The following is a 23277-nucleotide window of genomic DNA, read 5'->3' on the forward strand; positions in this document are numbered from 1 at the left end:
AATGTATGGTTAGATGAAACCAACAGTGTGGTGCATGTTTCTACATCATGAAAATGAGGAAACTAACATGGCTTTTGATACACACTAATATTTAGTTGTAGTATATAGATTACTGTAAAATAAGGCTAATATCCATATATTCCTAATTGTTTGATTATTCCGGGTACAAATTGGCTGTAATGACATGGTCACAATCGCATGAATTAACTCATTCCAAATATAGCTGATTTACAGCGTCTCTAATATATTGCCATAGTTCTACTCAAATTCTGCTCAAATAGGGATATGCCAATCATCACAAAAAGTTCAAACAGTGTCATGGCATCATCATTAACATGAGAAGGAAACAACTTACACGCGCCGTCCCAGCAATACGTGGTGCCATCTGCTTTGTCGATCGCGTTGATGATGCCATTGTGTTCAATGGCATCACAGAAGTGTGTATCAGCTTTCACGATGATCCACTGCGAGCCGAGTTGTCTCCAGCTAAAAAAGGCACCAGCGTAAAGATAGGCGAGTCCGCGGTCGAACAAGGCAATTAGCTTGAAGTCTGCGTAATTCGCATGTTGTGTGGGTACTTGGCAGATTACAATCTTCTGCAAAACAAGGTCTGTCCAACTGACATAGTAATCTAGATGACTTGGACCGCAATGGTAATACTCTATATAATCCAACGGAGGAAGGATAATCTCATGGGAGGTCTGGAAGTTCACGAGCACCAACTTTTTACTGTCTTCTCTGAAGGCAGCCATCTAGTGGGAGTTCATGCCGACCCAGTACATACCTGCCAAGAAGTTTCGGGCGATGGTGATCAGATCGATGTTGAGGGAAATGATGTACGGCGACACACTACATACCTGCAAAGAAGTTTCGGCTAATGGAGATCGGATTGAAGTCGAGGGGCATCATGCACGCCTCCGTATCAGGGTGAGCCAATCTCGCAAGACCAGATAGCAACAAGCAAGGTGTCTTGAAAAGCTTAGGCCTCGCTTCGACGATGGTCGTGTGCGTGTCCCTCGAGCATGCAGCCAGCCGCAGGGCGGTCAACATATCCATACACGAACAACAGAGGTCGAGGATGCCACTGGGGAGATTGTTCCAATCGCGGCTCATATGGATGCTGCGCGGTTCGCGTTCGGCCATGGTGGAGTTTGGAAGGGGGCTTGATTTACGGGGGAGAAGGATGTCGGTGCTGGAGCAGCTAGCGAGGGAATAGTGGTACTGGGGGAGGCGAGTGAGGTGACGGTACACGGGGGCACAGTGAGATGGAGATGGAGACAGAGACGGAGAAGGAGATGGAGATGGAGTGGTGCTATGGGAGCGGAGAGGGAGACGAGGCGAGGCGCCAATGTGCTATACAGCGGCGGTGACAGACTGCACAGTGCATAGGGTGAGGCTGACTTTGGTAACCCGAACACACCGCCTTGCCTGGACCAGTGTCAGGCGCAGGGTGTTGTCACTTCACTGTGAGGACCGGATGAATAGTATTTTGACCATCAAGTGTACCATAGTTGTACTACTACTACTAGTAGTAGTAGGAACATGAGTACTCCAGTATTGTATAGCGGAAATAGGTCTCCCGTGCTAGCATGCATGTTAACTTCATCGTTCAGGTATCATCCATATTGCGAGCGCAGAACCAAATTCTCATGCATGCCTAATCAACGCCCTGTCGCGATGCATGCAACGGTCGTTCTGGTGCATCAAGGACGGCATGCAGATCGTTCCACACTTGAGAAGAGGAAAAATGGAAGGTAGAACGCGGCAGCAGAGGAATAGAACGCTGGCTAACGAGGCTGGGACGGGATCGAGCAGGAAGTTAATGCTCCACGCCTAAAGGTTTTGGAAAAAACCTGATTTTCATAAGGTGACTTATACTCACCTAAACGGAGGGAGTATTCCTTAACCATAGAATGTTGTGTCTCCCACTCACGCGCTCAAAAAAAAGCTACGACACATTTTTTTATCTGTTTGCATAGGTCCCACATATCAGGAAGGATGGGCACGTACACGAACAGGTACGACTCCTCAGTCTACCTGCATAGCCTTTTCGTTTATTCTACCTAGCCGTCTAATCAATTGCATGCACGCCACTTCTCCCATTTACTTCTCCATCGGGAACCGATTCGCCTCGGGTTCTTCACCTCCCCTTCGTCTTCATTTGCATCCAAACCCCACTGCGTTCACATTGTTCTAACCTCTTTAAATAATCATCTACTACTTCAGTTAGACTAGCCATCTAATCCTAATTCTCCAAACCATAGCCCTCCATTCCAACGGTTCCAAATGGTGAAAGAGATCGAGATGCAGGTTTTTAGCGTCCAACATGTCCTCGTCGAAGGCTCGATGCGCATAGTTGCCACCGTCACCGTCAACCCAAGGGTTGTTCGGCAGTGGATCAACAATGTATCCAACTCCCGAAAAGGTAGAGACGAGTGTCATCGGTCTCGACGCAGAGTACACGGAGCGTGCCCCTGGGAAGATCCAGCGCGCCGCCGTCCTTCAGCTGTGCCTCGAAGATGATGTTTTGGTGTACCACATCATACACTCGCCCTCCATACCAGGTGAGCTTCACGATTTCTTGTCTCGGGAGGACGTATACTTCTGTGGGGCAGCCATCGAAGGGGACAAACAGAAGCTGGAGCCGTACAACCTTGATTTGAAAAGCATCGCTGACCTACAAACCAGAATCAAAATTCCTGTAGAAGATTGTGCTAAACAGACACCATCCCTATTCGACGTAGCAAATTTTGTGCTCGGTACAAATCTTCAGAAGGGTGACGAGACGGTGGCATTAAGGTCGTCTGGATGGGACAATTATCCCTTGAGGTACGAGCGGATAAAATATGCTGCCCTCGATGCCCGTGTGAGTTTCGAGATAGCTGCAAGGTCCAAAGAGCTTGTTGCGAAGCCGTCTCCCACAGAGAAGAAGAAGAAGAAGAAGAAGAAGAAGAAGAAGAAGAAGAAGAAGAAGAAGAAGAAGAAGAAGAAGAAGAAGAAGAAGAAGAAGAAGAAGAAGAAGAAGAAGAAGAAGAAGAAGAAGAAGAAGAAGAAGAAAACGCTGCACCGGTAGGAGTGCATTAAGGATGGATGAACTATTTCCTCTCTTGTAAAAAAAATTATTCCCTCTCGGTGTATATTGATATAGATGGACTATTTCGATGGTGTGCATGTATTTGGAACAGAGTAGTAGCGTGGATCCGCTTGACTATAAGGAACTATTTATCCGCATATATAGCTTTCTCTGCTACTCCCTCTAGTGATGGATCACAGTGCATGTGTCCGTAGATATGACAGCTTGTCCATGGAAGTTCAACTACGACGACCATCACGTTTCATCTCGCGATTCCCACGATGCCTCTCCAACCCACAGCACCACGCCCCCCAACGTGCGCCTCACCCCTCTCGGCCGCACCGCCCCTCTGCCTCTGTGTGCATGACATGTGGGCCACCTAAAATGCGGCGAGCATCAAGTTTCTACCACAGCCACCCACGATTCCCATGACGCCGCTCAAACCCATGAAACCACACGTCCCCCGACCTGCGGCTCACCCCTCTTGGCCCCACTGCCCCTCTGCCTTCGGGAGCATTACATGTGGACCAGTCACCTATCGGGTCCACATGTTATTGACTCAAAGGTAGGTGTAGTAAGGCGCTGAACCTCAGTCCCGACGGCCCTGAGAGGGAAATGTAACTCCTGCGCCAGGGCTTGTGGTGCTCCCACAGCACAAACTCGTGCCAAACTCGAGATTTGTTTCTTTACTATACATGCACGCAACGATTTAATGGACATTGTAATCTCAACATGTGATGGGGAGCTCTAAATTTGAATTTGAAACTTGTAAAACGAAAAGATTCAAAACAAATAAACTGGGAGAGAGGGAGTGTATCGTAGGATGTGTCCCATACAAAATAAGTCCCCTGGTTTGTCACCGCAAAGATGCGGTTAGAAAGGAGCACAGCGTCTTCCTAATCGTACGGCAACAAATCGGTCGCAGACAGCATGGTCCGCCTTTGACCGCCATGTGCAAGGTTCGTGCTATCTTTTATTCAATCTCACCGTGGTTCCATCGTACCAATTCATGCGGTGGCCCGTTGCATGGCTGATCCCAATGTTGGACAAAGGTTCTACGGGAACGGTGTCATCGTTGTAAATGTTGTGCAAATTGATGTTGGTACCCTACCGTACATATGCAAGCCAATCTCCACTCGCACTGAGCCTAGCCTGTGAAACAGTGGGCAGGGGGAGAATTAGGAAATGGATACGGAAGTAGTCTTTAGAATGCATTTACTACGTGATCAAACTCATCTTACCTGCTCATCGGAGGAAATCCGAGTGCCCCTCAACATCGGCATCTCAAGGCGCGTCAACTTGCAACTATGGCCACGCCGAGTTGGAGAGACCCCCAAGGAAACATCCTCGTGCGTTCCATGGAACATCAAGATGCATTTGTATGAGTAGTTTATCTTGTGAGAGAAAAGGATGAATGAGGGAAGGCCTCTAGAGATAGAGATGGACACTACTACTACCAATGTGCTGGCCCGTGCGTTGCAATGGATCCAAACTAGTAGAATAATACTTATTCACGTGCTTGAAATATAAACACTCTAGTTTTGATATACATGTGTCAGCAGACACGACAGCTTGTCCATGGAAGTTGAACCATGGCGACCATCACGTTTCTTGTTTCTACCACTGCCACACCCACACGCGATTCCCACGACGCCGCTCCAACCCACGGCATGACGTCCCCCGACATGGACATGGATCCTCTGACATGGCTAGCACTGCCTTGCCCTGCCTTCCCTTTGCTGATAGGTGGGACCCACGCTTATGGGTCCCACATGTCAGTGACAGAATGGTAAGATTGTCCGTGCCCCTCATCCCTCTCGGCCCCACCGCTCCTCTGCCTTTGTGTGCATGACATGCAGGCCAACTGAACTGCGGCGACCATCAACTTTCTACCACAGACACAACCGATTGGACGCGGTTTGCCTGCTCCGCTGCTGTGCTCCGATCCGTACTCCCGCACCATCGAATTTTCATCCAACGGCTGTGACACATTTGGTCACGGGCATCAATCCTCAGTTGGAGTACTTATGTACTACAGGTAGTACCCGCCGGTGTGGCCATCTACGCCTCATAATGCCCCGACGCCCAGCTGTGGTACCCTCGCCACGGCCACGCCACCACCGGCCGGTTCATCTCGGACGAGTGAGTCGTGAACCACGCCACCACCATGAGAATGACATGTGGGCCAGCCGCATTTAAGGTCCGCATGTCCTTGACTCATAGGCCGGGCACTAAGCCACTGAAGTTCGGTCCCGTGGGCCTCGAGAGGGAAATGTAACTCCTGCGGCAGGCCTTGTGGTGCTCCTACGGTATGAGCTCGTGCCAAAACTGGAATTTGTTTCTTACTACTACCAACTAGTACTAGTAAGGTACACGTGCATTGCACGCATGAGATTCTGGTGGTTTGTGCATTATGCTTCTACATGTGGAGTTTTCTGGATTCTAACATGTGGCAAAATCTGGTGGAATGTAAGGTTAGGCAAGTTTGATTAACTTAGGTGAGTGTTTGGTTCAAGCCACACCTTAGGCAAGCCACACTAAGGCCCCACATGACATACACACACAAAATGTGGCAAGACTCCCTTAGGCTTGCCAACTTGTCGCTCTCATTTTGAAGAACTAATAACTTTGCCGAAGCTTAGTTGTGGCAAAGTTAGTCATGAATTAAGTTCAAACATGGAGTCTTCTAGATTATACATGTGGCAGAATTTGGTGGATGATATCCAACGGCCAGTAGTACTCGGATTTGCCATCTTTGTACCGTTGGATTGGCTTCATCCAACGATCAACTTTCAAAGTTTTTCACACACTATATAGGGGGTATAGATATAGATGTGCCGGTCCGTTGCAATGGATCCAAAGTATATCTACTTAGTGGAGTGCACTCTAAACACATTATCTATTTATTTTTCTCTAACCTTCCATAGCCATGCAACCAAGCCACATAAGCTTCATGGGTGCCCCCCACATCATATTATTCATACTATGTTGATTGAAAAAAAGATAAATTGCCCAAAACAAGATCTTCCCGTTTTTTGTTCCTACGATGTTGTGTCGTGCACGTATCTACTAGTAGTTGTATAGTGGTAGTACTAGTAATATAGTATTAGGAGTACAAACTTGGTAGTACTAGTAGGAGTAGTACTAGTATGGAATGCTCCTACTCTATCAACGAGCCTCGCCTGACACAAAATTTCTTGGCTTCCATGCTATAGCTAGATCTTCCCCTTGTTTCTGTTTTCCAACCCGGCGGCGGGCGGGGTGTCGGTTTGCTCAACGACGGTCCCACATGAAAGTGAAAATTCTAGGCAGGCAACACGCCTTCCCTAAGCTATGTGTCGTGTCGGACGGGCCGTGTTGTACTCCCGATTCTTGGGCGTGTGGGAGTGCGATGCGAACGCGGCAGGCATTTTCCTTTTACTAGCAATGTGCCCATGCGTTGCGACGGATCCAAAGTAGTAGAATAGTAGTATTTGTTCACAAACTTGGAAGAAATCACTATTGTTTTGATATACTCCTAATATATTACTCCCTCCGTACCTAAATATTTGTCTTTTTTGAGATTTCAAATGGACTATCACATACGGATTATATAGACATATTCTAGTGTTTCTAGCAAGATGCCCGCGCGTTGCACGAAGTTGATAGAAAAGGTAAGGACAACTTATAAATTGACGGATGGAGTACTAGTTACAGTGATGCATATAATTAAGCAAAGGGATCGCACATGTCGGTATTGACTGGAACGAGAATGCAACAACATAATAAGAATTAAGACCATGATGATGCGATCACAGTGATGGTTACAGAAGGCAAGAAGAAAGATGGATCCATGAACGTACGACCTCCTCCTCCTCAACTTTTGTGGCGAGGTCGAGGTGCTTCTCAACGAAGGCATCCAAGGCTTCCAGCCGGTTGAGGAAGGCCAACGTTGTAGCGTCCTCACTGGCCTTGTAGATACCTATGTACACGATTTGCACATACGCGTGGATGTGTAGGTCGACAAATTCTTGCAGGGCGAGGCGCCTCGCGGCAAGCGAGACCTCTAGGTGGACATTCTTCATGGCGTCGGCGGGCAGTCGTAGGGCCACCAGTGCTTGAAAGAGGTTCCGGCCATGGAGGCCGATTAGGGTGGCAGGCAATGAGGAGCCCGGGCACGCGGGCTGGAGGAGTACGGCGATGTCGTCCGCGAGCTTCTTGAGGACGGTGAACTTGTTGCTGGTGGCAATGATCATCTGGTCCAACTGAGAGTCGTAGTTGGCATCGACGGCGGCCATCCACTAGCCGATCTCCAACACCGTCTGGAGACGATCCTCGGCGCCATGCCGCAGGCCGGCGTCGTGGACCATCTGGCGCAGCCGCTGGCCGCTCACGCGCATCGCTGCCATGGGTCTGGAGCAAGCTCTTTTGCGCTTAGTGTAGGTGCTTAGGAAAATGCTTAGGTGCGTACGATGTGGTAGATGCATTGGAATGGAGGGGTGCCTTCATATGAGGGCAATGAGGGCAAACTGCGTTGCATTCACATCGTGGAGCCTCTTTTCCCGGAGCTCCTCCCATTACTTCCCTCATGCATTAATTGAAGGAGGATGCATTGGTCGTTCAACATATCAGGAACCGCTACTCCCTCCCTTGTCTGCATTAAAGCCGTATCGGGAACTGTGCCGCCCGCTGTCAAATTGAATACTCCCTCCGTCTAGGCGAGTATTAAGTCATCTTAAGAAAACCAAATACTAGTAAACACATAGGCATGGTGCATTAACTCTCATGTTGTTTCTTATTGTTATTTTTTGACATAAATAGAGGAACCAACCAAGAAGAGATGTGGGGCTTGTATGCTTTTAATGACTTGAGACTATCAAACATGACATGCAGTGGTCAGTTCGTTGCACAAGAACAAATACAACCCACGTCAGCACACACTTATCTTATAGCATCACATCCAATGGCTATAAAAGATGAATGAGACCAAATTATATCTCATCTACATGAGTTCTAGCAAAACTGTATTAATAATACTTAGTACTCCTGCACCATGTATCATATATTTGGCTGGTTGTAATGGGGAGTATAATATACTAGTATCATGCATATGATACTAGTGTATGATACTACATCCGTAATGCATGGTATCATATGTTGGTCTCATATAGGACTATATTTATTGCCATGCATGACACAAAGTAGTATATGATACTCAAGCTCCTCTTTCCTCATTTAATTCAATAACACCTCATCAAAATTGCTTAGTTGGCATGCATGATACTACCTATGATACTCCCATTACGACCAGCCTTAGTATCATGTAGTACTTTATTTATTGCCATGTACTCCCTCTGTTTCTTTATTCATGGAGTATGACACATAGTTCACGAGCGCTCTCTATATGTACCACTTTTTTTTAATTTCAATTTTTGCTCCATGGCGCAATCCATCGATACTACTATTGTACAAAAGTGGAGTATATACATTTTTTAAAAGGCTAGAGGGCGGGGCAGTCTAGCTCGGTCGGTTTCACGAGAGGCGAGGGACTTTATGATTTGATGGCTCATTAATGTTGTCAAATCGAATAGTACTACGCCGCCCGCTGCACGCCCGGCGCCTCCATTAAATCCCTCCATTAAACCCGCATGCAAACCGAGAATCCTACTCCGGCCACACGTCCGTTCATGAGCGGGCCGGAATTAAACGCAACACCGGCCGAGCTCCTCCCGTCCGCCCTCAGTTTAAACAAGGCCAGACTGTTGGGGAACGTAGTAATTTCAAAAAAATTCCTACGCACACGCAAGATCATGGTGATGGCATAGCAACGAGAGGGGAGAGTGTTGTCCACGTACCCTCGTAGACCGTAAGCGGAAGCGTTATGACAACGCGGTTGATGTAGTCGTACGTCTTCATGATCCGACCGATCCAAGCACCGAACATACGGCACCTCTGAGTTCAGCACACGTTCAGCTCGATGACGATCCCCGGGCTTCGTTCCAGCAAAGCTTCGGGGATGAGTTCTGTCAGCACGACGGCGAGGTGACGATGATGATGTTCTACCGGCGCAGGGCTTCGCCTAAACTCCGTGACGATATGACCGACGTGGAATATGGTGGAAGGGGGGCACCGCACACGGCTAAGGAACGATCCGTAGATCAACTTGTGTGTCCTAGGGTGCCCCCCTGCCCCCGTATATAAAGGAGCAAGGGGGGAGGCCGGCCGGCCCTAGAGGGCATGCCAGGAGGAGGAGTCCTCCTCCTAGTAGGAGTAAGACTCCCCATTTCCTACTCCTACTAGGAGGGGAAAGGAAGGGGGAGAGGGAGAAGGAAAGAGGGGGGGCGCCGCCCCCCCTTCCTAGTCCAATTTGGACCAGAGGGGGAGGGGGCGTGCGGCCCATGCTGGCCGCCCCTCTCTCTTCTCCACTAAGGCCCATAAGGCCCATTACTCTCCCGGGGGGGTCCGGTAACCCTCCGGCACTCCAGTTTTCTCTGAAAACTCCCGGAACACTTCCGGTGTCCGAATATATCCGTCCAATATATCAATCTTTATGTCTCGACCATTCCGAGACTCCTCGTCATGTCCATGATCACATCCGGGACTTCGAACAAACTTTGGTACGTCAAAACTTATAAACTCATAATAAAACTGTCATCGTAACGTTAAGCGTGCGGACCCTACGGGTTCGAGAACTATGTAGACATGACCTAGAACCATTCTCGGTCAATAACCAATAGCGGAACCTGGATGCCCATATTGGTTCCTACATATTCTACGAAGATCTTTATCGGTCAAACCGCATAACAACATACGTTGTTCCCTTTGTCATCGGTATGTTACTTGCCCGAGATTCGATCGTCGGTATCCAATACCTAGTTCAATCTCGTTACCGGCAAGTCTCTTTACTCGTTACGTAATGCATCATTCCGTAACTAACTCATTAGCTACATTGCTTGCAAGGCTTATAGTGATGTGCATTACCGAGAGGGCCCAGAGATACCTCTCCGACAATCGAAGTGACAAAACCTAATCTCGAAATACGCCAACCCAACATGTACCTTCGGAGACACCTGTAGTACTCCTTTATAATCACCCAGTTACGTTGTGACGTTTGGTAGCACCCAAAGTGTTCCTCCGGTAAACAGGAGTTGCATAATCTCATAGTTTCAGGAACATGTATAAGTCATGAAGAAAGCAATAGCAACATACTAAACGATCAAGTGCTAGGCTAACGGAATGGGTCAAGTCAATCACATCATTCTCCTAATGATGTGATCCCGTTAATCAAATGACAACTCTTTTGTCCATGGCTAGGAAACATAACCATCTTTGATAAACGAGCTAGTTAAGTAGAGGCATACTAGTGACACTTATTGTTTGTCTATTTATTCACACATGTATTATGTTTTCGGTTAATACAATTCTAGCATGAATAATAAACATTTATCATGATATGAGGAAATAAATAATAACTTTATTATTGCCTCTAGGGCATATTTCCTTCAGTCTCCCACTTGCACTAGAGTCAATAATCTAGATTACATAGTAATGATTCTAACACCCATGGAGTCTTGGTGCTGATCATGTTTTGCTCATGAGAGAGGCTTAGTCAATGGGTCTGCATCATTCAGATCCATATGTATCATGAAAATCTCTATGTCTCCCACTTGGACTTGGTCCCGGATGGAATTGAAGCATCTCTTGATGTGCTTGGTCCTCTTATGAAATCTGGATTCCTTTGCCAAGGCAATTGCACCAGTATTGTCACAGAAGATCTTCATTGGTCCCGATGCACTAGGTATAACACCTAGATCGGTAATGAACTCCTTCATCCAGACTCCTTCATTCGCTTCTTCTGAAGCAACTATGTACTCCGCTTCACATGTAGATCCCGCCACGACGCTTTGTTTAGAACTGCACCAACTTACAGCTCCACCGTTTAATAAAAATACGTATCCGGTTTGCGATTTAGAATCGTCCAGATCAGTGTCAAAGCTTGCATTGACGTAACCATTTACGACTAGCTCTTTGTCACCTCCATATACGAGAAACATATCCTTAGTCCTTTTCAGGTATTTCAGGATGTTCTTGACCGCTGTCTAGTGATCCACTCCTGGATTACTTTGGTACCTTCCTGCCAAGCTTATTGCTAAGCATACATCAGGTCTAGTACACAGCATTGCATACATGATAGAGCCTATGGCTGAAGCATAGGGAACATCTTTCATTTTCTCTCTATCTTCTGCAGTGGTCGGGCATTGAGTCTGACTCAACTTCACACCTTGTAACACGGGCAAGAACCCTTTCTTTGCCTGATCCATTTTGAACTTTTTCAAAATTTTATCAAGGTATGTGCTTTTTGAAAGTCCAATTAAGCGTCTTGATCTATCTCTATAAATCTTGATGCCCAATATGTAAGCAGCTTCACCGAGGTAATTCATTGAAAAACTTTTATTCAAGTATCCCTTTATGCTATCCAGAAATTCTATATCATTTCAAATTAATAATATGTCATCTACATATAATATCAGAAATGCTACCGAGCTCCCACTCACTTTCTTGTAAATACAGGCTTCTCCAAAAGTCTGTATAAAACCATATGCTTTGATCACACTATCAAAGCGTTTATTCCAACTCCGAGATGCTTGCACCAGTCCATAAATAGATCGCTGGAGCTTGCACATTTTGTTAGCACCCTTTGGATCAACAAAACCTTCTGGCTGCATCATATACAACTCTTCTTCTAGAAATCCATTCAAGAACGCAGTTTTGACATCCATTTGCCAGATTTCATAATCATGAAATGCAACAATAGCTAACATGATTCAGACAGACTTAAGCATCGCTACAGGTGAGAAAGTCTCATCATAGTCAAGCCCTTGAACTTGTCGAAAACCTTTCGCAACAAGTCGAGCTTTATAGACAGTTACATTACCATCAGCGCCAGTCTTCTTCTTAAATATCCATTTATTCTCAATGGCTTGCCGATAATCGGGCAAGTCAACCAAAGTCCATATTTTGTTTTCATACATGGATCCCATCTCAGATTTCATGGCCTCTAGCCATTTTGCGGAATCTGGGCTCATCATCGCTTCCTCATAGTTTGTAGGTTCGTCATGGTCAAGTAACATGACTTCCAGAATAGGATTACCGTACCACTCTAGTGTGGATCTTACTCTGGTAGACCTACGATGTTCAGTAGGAACTTGATCTGAAGTTTCATGATCAATATCATTAGCTTCCTCACTAATTGGTGTAGGTGTCACAGGAACCGATTTCTATTATGAACTACTTTCCAATAAGGGAGCAGGTACAGTTACCTCATCAAGTTCTACTTTCCTCCCACTCACTTCTTTTGAGAGAAACTCCTTCTCTAGAAAGGATCCATTCTTAGCAACGAATGTCTTGCCTTCGGATCTATGATAGAAGGTGTACCCAACTGTCTCCTTTGGGTATCCTATGAAGACACATTTCTCCGATTTAGGTTCGAGCTTATCTGGTTGAAGTTTCTTCACATAAGCATCGCAGCCCCAAACTTTAAGAAAGGACAACTTTGGTTTCTTGCCAAACCATAGTTCATAAGGCGTCGTCTCAATGGATTTTGATGGTGCCCTATTTAACGTGAATGCGGCCGTCTCTAAAGCATAACCCCAGAACGATAGCGGTAAATCAGTAAGAGACATCATAGATCGCACCATATCTAGTAAAGTACGATTACGACGTTCGGACACACCATTTCATTGTGGTGTTCCGGGTGGCGTGAGTTGCGAAACTATTCCGCATTGTTTCAGATGTAAACCAAACTCGTAACTCAAATATTCTCCTCCACGATCAGATCGTAGAAATTTTATTTTCTTGTTACAATGATTTTCCACTTCACTCTGAAATTCTTTGAACTTTTCAAATGTTTCAGACTTGTGTTTCATTAAGTAGATATACCCATATCTGCTCAAATCATCTGTGAAGGTGAGAAAATAACGATATCCGCCACGAGCTTCAACATTCATTGGACCACATACATCTGTATGTATGATTTCCAACAAATCTGTTGCTCTCTCCATAGTACCGGAGAACGGTGTTTTAGTCATCTTGCCCATGAGGCACGGTTCGCAAGTACCAAGTGATTTTGGAATCAAGTGATTCCAAAAGTCCATCAGTATGGAGTTTCTTCATGCGCTTTACACCGATATGACCTAAACGGCAGTGCCACAAATATGTTGCACTCTCATTATCAACTCTGCATCTTTTGGCTTCGACATTATGAATATGTGTATTACTACTATCGAGATTCAATAAAAATAGACCACTCTTCAAGGGTGCATGACCATAAAAGATATTACTCATATAAATAGAACAACCATTATTCTCTGATTTAAATGAATAACTGTCTCGCATCAAACAAGATCCAGAAATAATGTTCATTCTCAACGCTGGCACCAAATAACAATTATTCAGGTCTAAAACTAATCCCGAAGGTAGATGTAGAGGTAGCATGCCGACTGCGATCACATCGACTTTGGAACCGTTTCCCACGCGCATCGTCACCTCGTCCTTGGCCAGTGCTCGCTTATTCCGTAGTCCCTGTTTCGAGTTGCAAATGTTAGCAACAGAACCAGTATCAAATACCCATGTGCTACTGCGAGCTCTAGTAAGGTACACATCAATAACATGTATATCACATATACCTTTGTTCACCTTGCCATCCTTCTTATCCGCCAAATACTTGGGCAGTTCCGCTTCCAGTGTCCAGTCTGCTTGCAGTAGAAGCACTCAGTTTCAGGCTTAGGTCCAGATTTGGGTTTCTTCTCTTGAGCAGCAACTTGCTTGCTGTTCTTCTTGAAGTTCCCTTTCTTTTTTCCTTTGCCCTTTTTCTTGAAACTAGTGGTCTTTTTGACCATCAACACTTGATGCTCCTTCTTGATTTCTACCTCCACAGCTTTTAGCATTGCGAAGAGCTCAGGAATTATCTTGTTCATCCCTTGCATATTATAGTTCATCACGAAGCTCTTGTAGCTTGGTGGCAGTGATTGGAGAATTCTGTCAATGACACTATCATCAGGAAGATTAACTCCCAGTTGAATCAAGTGATTATTATACCCAGACATTTTGAGTATGTGTTCACTGACAAAACTATTCTCCTCCATCTTGCAGCTATAGAACTTATTGGAGACTTCATATCTCTCAATCCGGGCATTTGCTTAAAATATTAACTTCAACTCCTGGAACATCTCATATGCTCCATGACGTTCAAAACATCGTTGAAGACCTGGTTCTAAGCCGTAAAGCATGGCACACTGAACTATCAAGTAGTCATCAGCTTTGCTCTGCCAGACGTTCATAACGTCGTCAGTTGCATCAGCAGCAGGCCTGGCACCCAGCGGTGCTTCCAGGACATAATTCTTCTATGCAGCAATGAGGATAATCCTCAGATTACGGACCCAGTCCGTGTAATTGCTACCATCATCTTTCAACTTTGCTTTCTCAAGGAACGCATTAAAATTCAACGGAACAACAGCACGAGCCATCTATCTACAACAAACATAGACAAGCAAAATACTATCAGGTACTAAGTTCATGATAAATTTAAGTTCAATTAATCATATTACTTAAGAACTCCCACTTAGATAGTCATCTCTCTAGTCATCTAAGTGATCACGTGATCCAAATCAACTAAACCATAACCGATCATCACGTGAGATGGAGTAGTTTTCAATGGTGAACATCACTATGTTGATTCACGCTCGACCTTTCGGTCTCCGTGTTCCGAGGCCATATCTGCATATGCTAGGCTCGTCAAGTTTAACCTGAGTATTCTGCATGTGCAAAACTGGCTTGCACCCGTTGTAGATGGACGTAGACCTTATCACACCCGATCATCACGTGGTGTCTGGGCACGACGAACTTTGGCAACGGTGCATACTCAGGGAGAACACTTCTTGATAATTTTTATTGAGAGATCATCTTAAAATGCTACAGTCAATCAAAGCAAGATAAGATGCATAAAGGATAAACATCACATGCAATCAATATAAGTGATATGATATGGCCATCATCATCTTGTGCTTGTGATCTCCATCTCCGAAGCACCGTCGTGATCACCATCGTCACCGGCGCGACACCTTGATCTCCATCGTAGCATCATTGTCGTTTACGCCATCTATTGCTTCTACAACTATCGCTACCGCTTAGTGATAAAGTAAAGCAATTACAGGGCGTTTGCATTTCATACAATAAAGCGACAACCATATGGCTCCTGCCAGTTGCCGATAACTTCGGTTACAAAACATGATCATCTCATACAATAAAATATAGCATCACGTCTTGACCATATCACATCACAACATGCCCTGCAAAAACAAGTTAGACGTCCTCTACTTTGTTGTTGCAAGTTTTGCGTGGCTGCTACGGGCTTAGCAAGAACCGTTCTTACCTACGCATCAAAACCACAACGATAGTTCGTCAAGTTAGTGCTGTTTTAACCTTCGCAAGGACCCTGCATAGCCACACTCGATTCAGCTTAAGTGAGAGAGACAGACACCCGCCAGCCACCTTTAAGCACGAGTGCTCGTAACGGTGAAACCAGTCTCGCGTAAGCGTACGCGTAATGTCGGTCCGGGCCGCTTCATCTCACAATACCACCGAACCAAAGTATGACATGCAGGTAAGCAGTATGACTTGTATCGCCCACAACTCACTTGTGTTCTACTCATGCATATGACATCTACGCATAAACCTGGCTCGGATGCCACTGTTGGGGAACGTAGTAATTTCAAAAAAATTCCTACGCACACGCAAGATCATGGTGATGGCATAGCAACGAGAGGGGAGAGTGTTGTCCATGTACCCTCGTAGACCGTAAGCGGAAGCGTTATGACAATGCAGTTGATGTAGTCGTACGTCTTCACGATCCGACCGATCCAAGCACCGAACGTACGGCACCTCCGAGTTCAGCACACGTTCAGCTCGATGACGATCCCCGGGCTCCGATCCAGCAAAGCATTGGGGATGAGTTCCGTCAGCACGACGGCGTGGTGACGATGATGATGTTCTACCGGCGCAGGGCTTCGCCTAAACTCCGCGACGATATGACCGAGGTGGAATATGGTGGAAGGAGGGCACCGCACACAGCTAAGGAACGATCCGTAGATCAACTTGTGTGTCCTAGGGTGCCCCCCTGCCCCCGTATATAAAGGAGCAAGGGGGGAGGCCGACCGGCCCTAGAGGGCGTGCCAGGAGGAGGAGTCCTCTCCTAGTAGGAGTAGGACTCCCCCTTTCCATCTCCTACTAGGAGGGGAAAGGAAGGGGGAGAGGGAGAAGGAAAGAGGGGGGGCTCTGCCCCCCCCCTTCCTAGTCCAATTCGGACCAGAGGGGGAGGGGGGGCGCGGCCCATGCTGTCCACCCCTCTCTCTTCTCCACTAAGGCCCATAAGGCCCATTACTCTCCCGGGGGGTTCCGGTAACCCTCCGACACTCCGGTTTTCTCCGAAAACTCCCGGAACACTTCCGGTGTCCGAATATATCCGTCCAATATATCAATCTTTATGTCTCGACCATTCCGAGACTCCTCGTCATATCCGTGATCACATCCGGGACTTCGAACAAACTTCGGTACATCAAAACTTATAAACTCATAATAAAACTGTCATCGTAACGTTAAGTGTGCGGACCCTACGGGTTCGAGAACTATGTAGACATGACCTAGAACCATTCTCGGTCAATAACCAATAGCAGAACCTGGATGCCCATATTGGTTCCTACATATTCTACGAAGATCTTTATCGGTCAAACCGCATAACAACATACGGTGTTCCCTTTGTCATCGGTATGTTACTTCCCGAGATTCGATCGTCGGTATCCAATACCTAGTTCAATCTCGTTACCGGCAAGTCTCTTTACTCGTTACGTAATGCATCATTCCGTAACTAACTCATTAGCTACATTTCTTGCAAGGCTTATAGTGATGTGCATTACCGAGAGGGCCCAGAGATACCTCTCCGACAATTGGAGTGACAAAACCTAATCTCGAAATACGCCAACCCAACATGTACCTTCGGAGACACCTGTAGTACTCCTTTATAATCACCCAGTTACGTTGTGACGTTTGGTAGCACCCAAAGTGTTCCTCCGGTAAACGGGAGTTGCATAATCTCATAGTTTCAGGAACATGTATAAGTCATGAAGAAAGCAATAGCAACATACTAAACGATCAAGTGCTAGGCTAACGGAATGGGTCAAGTCAATCACATCATTCTCCTAATGGTGTGATCTCGTTAATCAAATGACAACTCTTTTATCCATGGCTAGGAAACATAACCATCTTTGATAAACGAGCTAGTTAAGTAGAGGCATACTAGTGACACTTATTGTTTGTCTATTTATTCACACATGTATTATGTTTCCGGTTAATACAATTCTAGCATGAATAATAAACATTTATCATGATATGAGGAAATAAATAATAACTTTATTATTGCCTCTAGGGCATATTTCCTTCACAGACGCCGGCCAAGCTCCTACCGTCCGCCCTCTATTTACACGAGGCCAGACAGACACCGGGCAAGAATCGCACCCCTCCGCCGCTCCCCCATCTCCTCCTTCACCATTTTCTCCACCCTTCCGATGGCTTCCGATGAGCCGTTCTCCGGCATATTACCCGGCTGGGTGGCCCGCCGAGCCCTCCGGATGCGGGCGAGGCCGCTCGGTGCTTCACCAACCTCGCTTGGCCCGACGGAGCCAGTTGGCGCCCCAAGCAGGCGCGTGGTTCAGCAACTCGCCGCTCCAGTTTAGCTCGATGAGGAGTGGTGAGTTGCTCGACGCCAGCACGGCGGCGAGCACGCAGGTACGAGCGTCGTTGCTGCTGCATCGTACCGCGCCACCAGTGTCTGTGGTGGCCGCGCCTCCCGTGTCTGTGGGTGCGCCTCCCGTGCATGTGGCAGTGCCATGCAGGCAGAGACAGAAGCCGGGGGCGTGGAGAGTGATGAGTCGGTGGCCAGCTTCTCCGTGTCCGCCGCCATCATCGAGGAGAAGTAGAACACGGGAGGCCGCCGCCACTTGGGACCCATGAAGTCCACCACCGAGGCGACGGCCGCAGATTCAGGTGGTTTCTTTGCTGCTTCGTCTCTTTCGAGGACCTTCGTCGACCCCGCAAGTTTCTGACGGACATGAGGAAGACAAAGGGATCCGCGGGTGGCCATTTAGAACTAAAATAAGTCTAGATATATCCATTTCTAGGACAAGTATTTCTGGACGGAGGGAGTATTAATTATACAAGAGAGCCGGATTGGCACCTCTTAGTTCATGTAAATGTAATGAAATCCATCATGTTTATATGAAGATCCGGCTTTTTTATACGAATTCCTTCATGCTTATATGAAATCAGTCCGTGTTTGCACGAATTTCATCTGGTTGATTAGAGTTGTAAAAATGTATGCCGCTGGCGTTTGATGTCGTCCTCCGCGGAAGGAAGCGGGAGGAAATTTGCCGGCTGCCGTTGGAGATGCTCTTTATGCTGGAAATAATAGAGTGACATCCAATCCATTTGAGTTAATTGCTTGTATGATTGTCCCTCTATAAAAAGTTAATTTCATGTACAGTGTACACGTGACTTGCAGGGTGGTTACAGCTTCGTACAAAAAGCTAAAAAGAAACAAGTCCATCCTTAATATTCTAAGTACCCTGTGGGTTCCACTGTCAGTACAGTAGCGAAAGAAGTATATATTAAATAAGTAGAGTAATATATAATATAAAAATCTAAAGTTAAAAGACAGAATTCGAACTCATGTCATCGCGTTGCGAGCATCCGGCGCTAACCAGCCCAGCACATTTTTGTTGTAGACCATGCTGGAGATATATCTCCATGTCTACTCTTATATATACTCCATTCGTTCCTAAATATTTGTCTTTTTCAGATTTCAAATGGACTACCACATACGGATGTGTATGTAGACATATTTTAGAGTGTAGATTCACTCATTTTGCTACGTATGTCTTTTCAGGAAGGGGTCAGATTTGTCCTTGATTTATTTATGAGGTATCCAAATGGCACTGCACCGCCAAGAAAAGAGGGTAACATCAAAATTATGGACTACTTTTTTGAGTATGTTGGTAAGGTCCGGTCATAGTCACTTGTTGATATCTCTAAAAAGACAAATAGTCCCTCCGTCCGGAAATACTTGTCATCAAATGGATAAAATGAAATGTATCTAGACGTATTTTAGTTTTAGATACATCTATTTTTATCCATTTTGATGAAAAGTATTTTCGGACGGAGGGAGTAGAAAACAGAGTTGGTGATGATGGTGTGCGTGCCATCCTGCAATATAGGCCGTCGGATTTATATCTAACGAATAGGAAAGAAACTATGGCAATTTTGCAAAAATATACCCACACGTCTCTCCACATTCGCAAATAAGGACTTCTCTCACTCAGCCTTTTCTCTCACAAGATAAACTACTCGTACAAATGCATCTTGATGTTCTGTGCAACGCACAGGCAACTAGCTAATTTCTTTTAAAATAGTTGCTGTGATAATTGGGTTGAAGTGATATATTTTATGTCTGCCCCGAATGATTTCAGATTCACTAGTAGTAACAAAGAAAATGTTGCCTTGTTAATTAACAGAAAACAGGGTGAAGACTATCACATGAGGCCGGTAAAAACAAGGCACACTGGGTCCAGCGTCATCGTCACTACAGCTGTGCGCTCGCGAGAAGTCTACATATCGAGGGGGCTACCGAGCGAGGCACCGAGACACAATGTTTGAGAGAGAAATCAATTGACAGATTATGATCAGATCGAGTTGTCACCCTTCTGCTGTCATTGTTGGGGGGAGGGAGAGAAAGACATATTGAGAGTGTGCGCGGTAGGCACAGAGGCACAACTAGCGAGTGTGTGTGTGTGTGTGTGTTTGAAAGAGGAGTAGATAGATTATTATCAAGATCGATGTGCCACCCTACTCCTTCGGTGCCAGGTAGTGTGTGTGTGTATGTTTGAGAGAGAATCCAGTCGATAGATTAGTATCAAGATCGAGGTGTCACCCTACTCCTTTGGTGTCGAGTAGTGTGTATGTATGTTTGAGAGAGAAGCCAGTCGATAGATTAGTATCAAGATCGAGGTGTCACCCTACTCCTTCGGTGTTGGGAAGTGTGGGGGGGCAGTGACACTCACATATCTCTACTCTTATAAAAAACAGAGTTGGTGATGATGGTGTTCCTGCCATCCTGCAATATAGGCCATCCAATTTATATCCGACGGACAGGAAGGAAAATATGGCAATTTTGCAAAAATATACCCACACCCCTCTCCGCATTTGCAAATAAGGAACTCCGTCGTCTATCCTTTTCTCCCACAAGATAAACTTCTCATACAAATGCATCTTGATGTTCTGTGCAACGCATGGGCATCTTGCTAGTAGGGATAAGGAGTTTGTGTGACACATATCTAGCTATATTAAGGATAGGTAGATAGCATATGTGTGAGAGACATTATTATACTTTGAGACATTATTGGCTGCGGGTGGGCGGAACTAAAGGGGTGGGAGTGTTAGACATAGAGAGCGTGTGTGTTTCTGTGTGAGAGACTTGTAGGACGGGGTAGAAAGACGAATTTAACCCTGACGGAGGGAGAGAAATACATGAAGTGCGCGTGTGTGATTCCGATGCCCACAGGGAAATGAGATATGTATGCGTGTGAGAGAGATTGCACAATTCATTCACGTATCACTATCTAGCGATCATGGACGTGCATCGCTTGAACATAAGTCAATATCTACTTCGTATCGTGGCCAAAGGTACAATATCGATTCAACGCTGTAAAGATTGGACACTCACATATCACATTTTTCTATTTAAATAAATCTTTTCAGTTGTGCATGCCAAAGTTACAGTGATGTTTCTTCAAACAACCAATGTAGCTATCATGCACATGCACCATTGTTACTCTTGCATTCAAATTCATTAGTCTTGGATGATTTAAGTTTCTATTTTGAAGTAATATATGTAATATTCATATATGAATTCAATGGGTACGCAATTTATGAAATGGAGGCTATGTAATAATATGAGGTAACACTTTTAAGTAGCTAACTACAATATCCATTTCTTTTTGTGCGCCTCTACACTAACACGTCAATGCATTATGTTTAAAGTAAATAACCAATGGCACTAAATTATCTATTTACACGAGAAATACATAGGCTGAGCGTTTGATCCCTTTTTTTGAGAACGCGCCAGTACACCCCTACGATTGGCCGTGCCCGTGTGAACGTCCAAGTTATCGGCGCATCATCCCGAGTTATTGTCTTTTTTTTGGGGTGGACTTCACACCAGTTATTAACTGCTGACGCGTGCCCCGTGTACACAGTCTAGCATGACCTTCTCGCTAGCATGGTCCAAAGTTACTTGAAACTGGATACAAACGATCCCGCGGGTGGCAAAATCTCCCGCCTCCTTCTAAAATTTCCGCCACCTTAGTCTTTAGCATGCGAAATCCCCTTTTTGTCCTTGGTGCACGGAGACCAACAGTTACAATACCGCCCGCATCTATATGATAGGTCGGGGCTGCTTTGGTAACTTCCGGTTCCCCCGACTACACGGCACCCGCATTTCCTCTCCCCCTCCCGCAAAAATGACTAACTCCACAGCAGCAGAGCATCTTACATCACACCGTCCGTACTTCATCGCCCTTTCTCCCCTCCCCTCTCTAAACCCTAGACTGCTCATCCACCGGCGTACCATAGCCCATTCACTGCCAGCGGCGTCCACCTCGTCGGATCTGCTTCTGCGGCCGCATCTACCCCTCCCACCTCCCCTAGAAACAAGTAGACTGCTCATCCACCACTATACCACAGCCCTTTCAGTGCCAGCCTTGTCCACGGTGCCGGATCTGCTTCATCGGTACTCTCGTCAACCGCCGCGCATCTGCAGCGGCTCATTCGTACTCCCCACCGGAGACGCTTCATCCACACACCCCGGAGCCGCCCCACCGACGCCCCCGTCGACGGCCTCTGATTCTCTTCGCCGACACCTTCCTCAACCCTACCGGAGCCGCTTCGCTGACACCTTCCTCAACCCTACCGGAGCCGCTTCGCTGACACCTTCCTCAACCCTACCGGAGCCGCTTCGCTGACACCATCATCAACCCTACCGGAGTAGCTTCGCCTATACCATTCTCAACCCTACCGGGGCCGCTTTGCCAACTCACAAGTCCACGGACTCAGATCCGCTTCCTCGCACCCTCATCCAACCTACCGGAGCAGCTTCTGACGCCCCATCCACGGCCGCAGATCCGCATCGTCGACACCACCCTTAACCCAACCACCGGAGTAGCTTCTGACGCCTCGTCCACGGCCGCAGATCCGCATCATCGACACCATCCTTAACCCAACCATCGGAGCAGCTTCTGTCGCCCCGTCCACGACCATAGATCCGCGTCGTCGACACCATCCTTAACCCAACCACCGAAGCAACTTCACCTACGCCCTTGTCGACGGCCACAGATCCGCTTCGCCCACACCGTAGTCCACCCTACCGGAGCCGCTCCACAAACACCCTACTCAACGGTTCTAGATCTCCTTACTGGACCCCGACAGCCAGCGCAGCATCATCACCCTCGACGTTTGTAACATGATTCCCACCGTCTGGAGAGATGCCAAGCACCCGCCACGGCCTAGGTACTTGTCACCTTTTAACCCGTCCAGCATCACCTTCCGATGCACTTCAAATATACTAACCGGCCGCTGTTACCTGTTATGCAGCTGGCAAAAACTACAAGGACGATGTTTCTTCTGGATCTAACAGCTTGGCCAACCAAGATGCTGGACTGAGGCATTGCTACGATCTTGTAAGTGCGTCTCTCTCTCTTGTATTGTTCTGTGCCTGCCAGCGCGCTTTGCTAGGATTTTCGACCAGTAATCCCTTTGTGCAGACAATGATTTCTACTACTGGCTGCTAAATTAGATATCTAGATGTCATACATGGTACTACCTCGTACCTCCGTTCCTAAATATAAGTTTTTTAGAGATTCCACTATAGGCTACATACGGAGCAAAATGAGTGAATCTACACTCGAAAATGCATCTATATACATCTGTATGTGGTCCATACTAGAATCTCTACAAGGACATATATGTAGGAACAGGGGCAGTACATTACACAAAATCGTAGGTGGCATGTAGGAATTCCAGTGCACTACATTAGGCTCCTTTAGAGTGCCTGCTAGTCCAGCATA

The sequence above is a fragment of the Triticum dicoccoides genome, chromosome 6B (genome assembly GCF_002162155.2).
Source record: "Triticum dicoccoides isolate Atlit2015 ecotype Zavitan chromosome 6B, WEW_v2.0, whole genome shotgun sequence".
Taxonomy (NCBI): Eukaryota; Viridiplantae; Streptophyta; class Magnoliopsida; order Poales; family Poaceae; genus Triticum; species Triticum dicoccoides.